This window comes from Cheilinus undulatus, linkage group 15 (assembly GCF_018320785.1).
Source record: "Cheilinus undulatus linkage group 15, ASM1832078v1, whole genome shotgun sequence".
NCBI classification, from domain to species: Eukaryota; Metazoa; Chordata; class Actinopteri; order Labriformes; family Labridae; genus Cheilinus; species Cheilinus undulatus.
Window position 1 is genome coordinate 29,860,867 of NC_054879.1, and position 9,862 is coordinate 29,870,728.

The following is a 9,862-nucleotide window of genomic DNA, read 5'->3' on the forward strand; positions in this document are numbered from 1 at the left end:
AGGCTTTTTCTGCTCCTTTTACTGATCAAAAAAATAATAGAGGCTTCGCAGGACATTGATAATAAAGGTTTGGCACATATACCATAGGTTATAAATAGTGCTTCTCTTTCTGTTAATTCCAGCATATATGTAAAAATGGTTTTATATTAATTATCCAATTAAACTCTGCTGTCTAAATGTGCTTGCGCACACCGCTGCTCCCTTCATATGCACAGCTCCTCTTATGCTCTTCCTCTTACAAGTGACTGATCCTAGATCAGGCACTTTTTCAGATTGACTCCACAACCAATCAAAGCTCTTTCTCTCAACACAGCAGTGCATTTAAATATGACACACTTCTCTCTAATCTCTGCTTGCATTAATGCTGATTCATCACACTGCTGCTGCTGGCTAAGCTTAACATCCTCCACCCCAGCCTCCTCTTTTACAGCATAAAGCTTGTTGCACACCCATATTCAGATCCGTGCTTCTGTGGATTAATTGCTTTTGAACTAATATTTTTGTATTTAGTACACATTGTCACAAATGTGTCACTTAATGCCTACTCCCATTTCTGTACAATAATGGTTGACACTTTATGGAAAATTTACATTGTAAACATCCTTCAGTCAATGTATTGACAACATTTAGATTCTAACTTTTAAATGCACACCAACACAGAGACATCATTCTAACAGTAAAAACTATAAAAGAGAGCCAAACTAAGAATGTCTCAGTCCAACAGGTGTCTGTGAATCCAGCCCTCAGAGGTCATAAGGTCATGTAGTAAAGAGAGAAGTTTGGATGCTCTCCTTGCGTTTTCTTTTAAGTAGGACAGGATGGGTTAATGGTGCCACCAGTTAACCCCGGCTGACAGAGAGAGATGAGAGTGAGAGACCATGGCGGCATTGATAGAGGGTCCTCTCCTCCTCCTAATAAAGCACAAAGGAGAAACCAAACGATGTTAAATCACCTCCAACGCCTCCCTCTCACACAGAGCCGAGCCTCCACATTTGGCTGTTAAAGTAGCCTCTATAGAGAGGAGGGTGGGGGCTGTTTCCAAGAAGCTCATTTAACGAACATTGGAGTTTATGGTAGAAGCGGCACACAGAGCCTGAGTGAGCCATTTGCGTTTTTATTCAATCTACTTAACCAGCTGACGGAGGGTTGTAAAGGCTGGCAGCCGCACTGAGTGGAAGCAATATTGATGACAGTGTCGTAAATAAAACTGCTGATGGTATGGAAACATTGATGGGGACACGGGTACCTCTGAATGTGAAGCAGGGTAATGTAACCTATCTGCTCCTCTTGCATCTTAAGCTGTCAGGATCATGTAAAGGAGCAGATCACCAGCCATTCATTAGCACCATAATACATTAACTTTTTACTTTGCTTGCGCTCATTGTGCCCACAAGGCTTAGGGCTCACTTTATGCAAGCTGACATCTTCTCTTAAAACACACCTCAGCCTTCAGTGGATTCCCTTTGATTTATATTTTAACTGACTCTGGGGCAGGTTTGTGCTGCAATATGGACGCCATACCCAACTCCTTTTGTAGCAGAGTCCAGGCTGATTTATGCTGGTTTGTTGAGGCAGGCTGCAGGCTAAGAAGCCAATTAAAACCCTCATCGGTGGTTAAATTTCTACGCCACCACGCTGATCATTTCTGTCCTCTTCTTGTACTTGTAACAAATAAACTAATGATTAAACTACTTTTACTTAAACAGCAATGACACAGAAAATGCCCAATCAATAATCAAGGCATTTTAACTTTATGCAGAAGCACAAAAGCTTCAGAAGCTTGCAACAAGAGACTTACTATGTCCATTTTAGTTTAGATGCAAAGCCACTATTTAGTGCATAATTTAAGGTGGACATACTTTAAAACTCACAAAAAGGGACACTTACATTTTACTGCAAACCTAAAATAAAGCTCTTGCAGTTGTGTTTCTTGTCTTCAGGGCACCTTTAACACCTTAGAAAGAACCTCAGCAGATAAATAATCAGACAAACCTTAATATGAAAAATGTCACAACTAGGCCTTTTGTTATAAACCCTTTAAAGGTGCAGTGTGTAATATTTAGCGTAGTAGCATTTTGCTGAACAAACTTGGTAAAATAAAGCAAAACATTTCTAAGACGATCTATCTAAATAAGTGTTTAGTCATCTAAATTCAAAAATAGCTATTTAAAAAAAAAACATCTCAGAATAAACCTTTAATTCATACATAGGGAGGGTCCCCTCCATGGATGCTGCCATCTTGGATTTTTACATTTTTCCATGGTAACATAGAGGAAAAAAGGAAAAAAGGATAAATAAAGTCATTGTATTGTATTGTATTCACATTACAGATACACATTAAATTCAACTGGTTGCCACAGTTCCCAGCAGAGAAATGCAATCTAGAACCCACTTCTAGATGTTGATATTCAGTTTTACACACTGCACCTTTAACACTCGTTTGGAAAGCTTAACGCTTTAAAAAAATAATAATGCAATTTAATCATATGACTAAGTTTGACCACAACTTCCTCCCATAGTCCTCCTGCGCGATTGTTTACATCTGGGGTGAAAAGGTTAAAGTTCGGGTCAAATGCAGCCAGCAGTGATGAGTGAGGACACAGACCCAGGTCTGCTTCACGGCAAATTTCGATTTAAAAATCTGTCTAATGGAAGTCTGGATGAAACAAAAGTTGTGTGTACATACTGCAGTGATGAACTGTCTTTACTCCGAAGTACAGCGAGTCTGAAGTACCACCTCCGAGCAAAATGCACCTTTTCTAATGTTAGCAAAGACGCTAACAACAACATGGGATCGAGCCATAACACCACAACATCTAAGCTAACTAATGCGATCGCTAATGCCAGAGACTGCAGACCATCGACATCGTTGACGACAAGGGGCTTCAAGATATCATATGGTTCGCCTCGGGTGACCCGTACCGCAGAACACCTACGAGAACTACTGTCACAAGAATCTGTGAAGTGTATGACAGCTAAAAAGGTAACTAAAGTGGAGCAGCTGGCCCGAGCTACATTTACTACACTGACATCAGTCAGCAACTTCAGCTACCTCGTGTTTGTCTTCTGGGCTCGTTTGCAGTCTGTAAATATTATTGCTCAGTGAATGAAGACACTCTGATTTACAAACCACAAATAAGTTTAAAAACTCTAGTCTGTTTAATATTTCTTCATTTAAATGCCATACTTGTACTAATTTATCTCAAACAAAAATACAAGTAAATGGTAGTATTTAAATGTTAATATATCGATAATAATAATAATAATAATACATTTTTTAATAAAGATAAACACTTGATAATAATAATAATAATAATAATAATAATAATAATAATAATGATTAATAACAAGAAGAAGAACATTTAAAAATCTAAAAATTACTAAAACTAAAGAAATCATAGTGATGTGATTAATTTGATTAATTTTTTAAAGCAATTGACAGCACTAGTTATTACATATGTAAACAACAAAAAGAACAATTGCATCGGTAAAATGGAAAATATTTGGTTGTCAAATAGATTTGCCTCATTTCTTAGTTCTTTATTAGGTCCAGTTCTGATAAAACTGCCCTTACACAACAGCGACATCCAAGCAAACCTCACCACTGGCAGAAGACATTGCTAACGACCTCCAGTACAATTTAACCCCACCTGGCTACTGCCTCATCCTCTTCAAATGATGCTGATTGTTTTGAACCATGTTCAAACACAGATTAGAGCTTTTTTAAGATGCCAACTGTTCCTTAAAATAGGGAATCACTGCTTATTTTGAAGCTGAAGGACATCATCCTTACTGAAATGATAAGGAATGCCCTTTGTTCCTTTTTTTGGACCTATTTGAAAATCAACATCTTAACATTTTTTATTCTTATGTAATAATCACAGCTGCTGCTGTCTGCTTTGAATCTGCATGCCTTTTCTGCATGCCAAAGAAAAGCATAAAATCTCTACTATGCCTGTTCTCATTTTCAATGTTTTTTTTAATTTTCAATTTGCTTTATTGACATGAACAGACCAGTTACTGCCAAGCAGAGTAAAAACTAAAATGCATTAAATATTTACAAATAATATAAATTTGCATACTGAATAATTCCACAATAATCAAGATATAATGAAGTAAATCTGATTAATTAGATCAAACAATAAGACTAAAAATATTTAAAAATAAATAAAGTTCAGTGTGTTTGTTGGGAGGAGACTGATTGGTTGGTTCTCATTGGCCAATAAAAATGTGATGAGTGTTGTTGCCCCCATGGTTGCTAAGATACTGCAGACACACCGATAGTTAAGAAAAGAAGGCTGCAAATGTCCTGCAATGCCTGAGAAAAAAACAATGAATGGCTAATAAATGTGAGAGAATTTATATAAAGCAAACCCCATTGTCTGCCACAAGATTTTTATGCTGTTATTTTGCCATTTAAGCTGTGTATGTATGTTATAGTGTTATTTTTACAGATTCATTAAATTACGTTGGTGCTAATTTTATCCATCTGATAACAATGCATGCATATTTTTGTTATCTTTACTTTAAATAGAAAAAAATATTACTGGGAGTACCAAAGTTTTAACAAAAAACAGATGTACATTCATATTTTCAACCCAAAGCTGCTGTACAGAGAGAGAGAGAGGAAGAGGAAGAGAACGTGCAGCAATGAATCAAATAAGAGTGAGCACTGGTAGCTCTGCCCGCTGTCTGTCACTTGTTGTCCTTGGAGGGAGTGTTTTCAATCATGGCGACCTAGTGAAGAAGAAGGGTGGTTAACAAGTAGAAGGCGAGGATGTCAGCAGCTGATTATTTCGCCTTTTTGGGGTTGATTTGCTGTAAATTTTCATTTTATTGCTTCCTCCATGGATGAGTAACTTATGAATTTAAAAGATCAATGTTTGCTACAAAGAATCCTGTTTCATGTAAAATTCTGTGGCTTTTTACCCCAAAAGTTAACTTTTCCTCATCAATGGTGCCATTGTAGCTCTGTGACCCACTGACCGCCCAGTGACCTCTTAAGCGGGGTACACATAAAGATAATCGGGCTGTTTTTGTCCCGATTTTCCCCCTTCTTGACCAAGGACAGCAAATGCCTAATTATCTTATGTCTTATAAGATTATCCTGTAAGATTATTCTGTGGTCTGAGGTGTGTTAAGAGTGAATTTGTCCCGATAATCAGCTCCGAAAATGGTCGAGGTCGATAATCGTAAATGTTAAACTTGTTCATTATTTGCAACCAAAAATCTTCATGTGTGTGGGGAAAGGTGACGATTCCTGAGTCATGACTCTGTGAATTGAGACGAGGAACAGAATGTAGCCAATCAAGAAGCGACCTGACTGAGGAACAAGGAAGCAGGCGTAAATAAAAACAAGCATGGCTGACCTGCTGAAGCATCATAAAGTTCTTTTTTTTTAGTTCGGGATTTCTCTGTAAAAAATAGTCCCAAGAACACCATCATTCCCTCTCCTTGTATGTCCACTTCCATGTTAAGTGTTGTGTTGTCCAGTTGTTGCTATGTTTCTTCTTCTTCTTTTTTTTGTTAGATCACGTGTGATCACGCGAGATTTCTGGCTTGGAGGACGAGATTCTAGATCGGTGGTGGGACAGAATCATGATGTGTGTGGTGTGCTGTGTTGAGACTATCGGAGCATACCACACACAGTACAATCAAAACTGTTCAATACCTGATTTTTTATCTTCATGTGTGGGGTCTCTAACAAATAAAAAATCTCTTAAGATTTAGAAAATCCTTATGTGTGTACCCCGCTTTACTCGTGCAGCAGGATGAGACGTAATGTTGATAAAGTGATGATTTATTATCTGGAGTCAGTGCAATGTGTTGTATTTTGAAGTCTCTCAGATACAAACCTTTCACAAGCTGATTGGATGGATCTGCTCTATGTGGATGGACATCGTTTGGCAGCGGCCAGCGCTGAAAATGCTGCAGCGTATCTCCAATAAAATGGAGGGAGTGGCAGTGGAGCTGCTCTGATTGACAAGAGAGGGAGCGATTTGCTCTGCAGTACGATTTGCAGTGCAGCGGTTTTATCTGGAAATATGGGTCACGGTATGGCCCCACTGAACACTTCCAACTGTTGATCCAAAAAAGTGTTGTGCTCTACCCTTCCCTGTTGTTTACTTGCATATGTTTAGTTAAGGAGTCTTTTCAAAAATTGCTACCAATTCTGTGTTTCAACTTATAAGTAAACTACTGTCTTTTCATGACTGTATATCTCAAAGTGAAGGAGAAAAGCGAGTTCAAAAATTCAGTAGGGTTTGTGAGTTTCATGCAAAGCACTTTAGAAGCCTGTCATCATCCCTTTAAAATTTCATTTCAAACCTCAATATGTGAAATCCTCAAAAAAGAAACATTGGTTTACTGTGTAGTACCTACATGTTATGGAGTTCAGTTTGAAATGCTGCTTGGACATGCTCAGTGGAGCTGCCCTGATATAGGCATTGTTATATTCAACACGTTAAAACAGATGACTTTGCTACTCATACGTCTTACATGGTAACAAGTAGTTGGATGTGAATTATTGATAGAGCCTGAGGCTCTGATTTATACAACACATTTAGAACTTCTGTCTTTACATAGGCCTTAATCTGAACCCAGGGACTCTAAAAGAGCCTAAACAACAAAAAAGGGGACCGTGAGTGTTAAAGTCTCAAAAATAATAAAGTGACAAAACAATTTTAGAGTGTTAGCAGGCCCACGCATTACCAATACCCTCCATAGGGCTTTCAAGCAATTTCCTTGCCCTTGTGCTTGTTTGATGCCTTTTACTGCAATGTCACTGAAACACAAGCTCACACAGATGTGCATCAAAGTCACTGTTTTGCATTAACTAACTACAACTGCTTTCCAAGAAACGCTGCTATAAGAAGGTTACACAAGTTTTCTCCCTCCTGTGCCCTTAAAAGTGCCCACATTACCACAGCAGACAGCAACATCTTAGAGGTAAATTTTGTCAGAGCGAGTCTACGAAAACAAAAACACGTTTTATTCATAGCAGAGTGTTTTCATGGAAGGAAACGTTGACCTCAGAAGACTTGTTTTAACACTACATACCACAGCAGAGATAGATTGGGTAATGAATGGACTAGGAGGTAATTTTTCAACATCTCTCTTTCCTTCCTGCCTCAGGGCATCATTACTTCCAGCACTAATTTAGCCTCACTCCTCCACAGCCTCTCCAAACCAATAACTCACATGTTCTGTACAGTAATCAGTTGAAATGAGTCACGATGCTCCTCTGTACCTGCTGCACAGAGGACTGAGACTGTTTTTGAAGAAAAGTGCATTAAAAACAGCTTCTTTTTCATCTTGTTCATGAGCGCTCCTGTGAGATCAGCGCCGCGTGTGGGCGTTGAAGCCAGGAATGCGTAGAATTACAGTCTGGCTGTGCACAGTTTTGCTCTGCATCCCAGCTGTGAAATCACTCAATCCGTAAAATAGCTGCAAGCTTTCTGGGTTTTGAGCATCACAGGAAGATTTGGCAACAACTCTCATCTCTGCTCCCCTGCCTCCATCCCAGGTAAAGCCGTCCCTGAGCCTGTGGCACTTGCAGCAGATGCAAACCAAGTCTCCACTGTGTTTACGCAAAAACATGACAAGCAGGTTGACTGTAACGGCGTCTCTCATCGCGTGTATGCTCTGCTGTCGCTGCCTGTAAGTGAAAGGATCGGCAGGTTTCCTGCACATTCACAGGAACACGCTGAAAACATGCTTTACATGGAGTAAAAATGACAAGCTCTAGAGACGCTCCACAGAACTGAGGGGATGCTGACAGTCTGCTCTGTTTGACTTCTATCATCAGACTGCTGGTTTTCTAAAACATCAACTCCAATAGAGGGTATTGGAGGGGCTTATTGGCACTAAACTTGGTCTTTTTTTCCTTAGATAGTGTGTCATAGTGAATGACAATGAAGGACATGTCTAAGACACCTCACAACCACACAAAAAGTTCTACCATGTTTGAATTTTGCTGTGATTTCTTCAGCGATATCAGTGATTAAGAGCATAGAGTGCTCTGCACAAGCAGTTGTTACAAATGTAAACAAACCAAATGGCAAAGCAAAAGAGTGATATTGTCAAGCAATGCTCCCATAGAAAGTGTTTGGGAAGAGCGGGACTTTACCTAAGTTACCTAACTATCAGATTCATTACTGACCAATGAGCATGACAGCACCAAACTAATTTGTACACATGCGTAGCTCCCAAATAGAATAGCTGCTGTAGTGCATGAACAGTAGGCTGGAATGTGGATAAAACTTTTGCTGAGTCCGGTTGGGAGAACAGGGAGAACGTTCTCTCAAACAAGAGAAGCCCCACACAAACAAGAGTGGGGCTTTTTGCTCTCATTTCAATTAAGAAATGTGGCACAATTCTGTTAAAACAGCCCAGTTCTACGGCTACATTTGAGCAAATTGCTTCGGTGGTGGCAGCTGTTGTACACACCAGGATACAGTTTAACTGAACCCACCTGTAACAATCACAAACTAATGCTAAGGCAGATAGAAAACATCTTCTCCGTCATGGAAAACTTTAAGTTTTGTTCTTTGCGGTTTATTAAATAAAGAAATGTTGTCCATGTGGTCTGAAACTGCTGCTACACAATAGCTGCTTTAAGGAACACTAACTGCTGCACACGGAGAAGACATCGCTATCGGTTCAAGGCAACTAAACCTCGCCCATAGCTACCACGTCATTCTCCTCAGCTGACACAGAACAGCATTTGGTTTGGCACAAACATTGTGAATTGGAGCGTTTCAAGATAGATTTGACTGAAGACAGAGATGCTTTTAAGTTTCAGTTCTCTACTGCTGAGATGACTTAATGATGTTGCTGTTCAAAATAAAAGCATTTATACAATATAAAAACTCTGGGCTTTTTTTTGAAGGACTTGATGGAAATGATGTTTTTATCACCGATTTAACTTAGCTTTAGCAGAGGTACCAATGAGTGTATGAGTGCTTCTCCTACTTCGTTTGACGCCACAGTCAGCTCCTTTGAATCACTGCAGTCTTAAAATGTGAGCCATGTGTTTAAATAACACATTGTAGCACTGGTGTGGCCTGGTTAATAAATTCGTTTTGATTTAAAAAAAAAAAAAAAAAAAACAGAAAAATATTAAAAGACTTTTTATTGGTAAAAGAGGGTTCGATAGACCAACAAAACCACCGGGGTGTATAGGACTCTTAAAAGGTGAAAACACAGGCTCTTAAATCAGGGAGAGCAGAGTAATAAAACCATCAGGGACTTGCTTCACATTAAAAGAGATTTATTATCTCTAAAATGTCCGTTTTCATCAATAAGAGGTCCACACAGTTAATTCTAGCCACTGTTGTGTTATAAAAAGTCAGAGAGTCCATCTTTGGAGCCTGCAGACAGGGGTACAAAAACTGAGAAGTCGTGTGCTTAGAATCAGTACCTTCTTCCCTCATGCCCTCTAGTCCGCATACAGTGCAGCCGCTTGACAAAGACTACGCTCATCCCACTTTAGAACCTGACAACTACTGACCCTGGCCTGAATGAATGGGCATTGGTGGACACTGCTCACTGGATGTGGAGCTCCTCACCTCCTCAGCCACTGTCTCTTCCACTGCTGCCGCTCGTGTGTTATCGCCGGCCCATCTCGCTTCCTGTTCTTCACAGCTGGTGTCCTAGACTGACGTGATTTGTCTCGTTGTGGCCCACAGTATACTGCTAACCCATGCTTGTCCTCGCCTGCCAAGCATCCACAGCCCCAATCACAGCTACCACAAATCCACAATCAGGGAGGGATGTGTCTCTCCAGGTCAACAGTCCATTAGACACATGAACAAAAACAAACAGGGCTTCTACAGACAATAAAACAAACTGTTAAAACCAT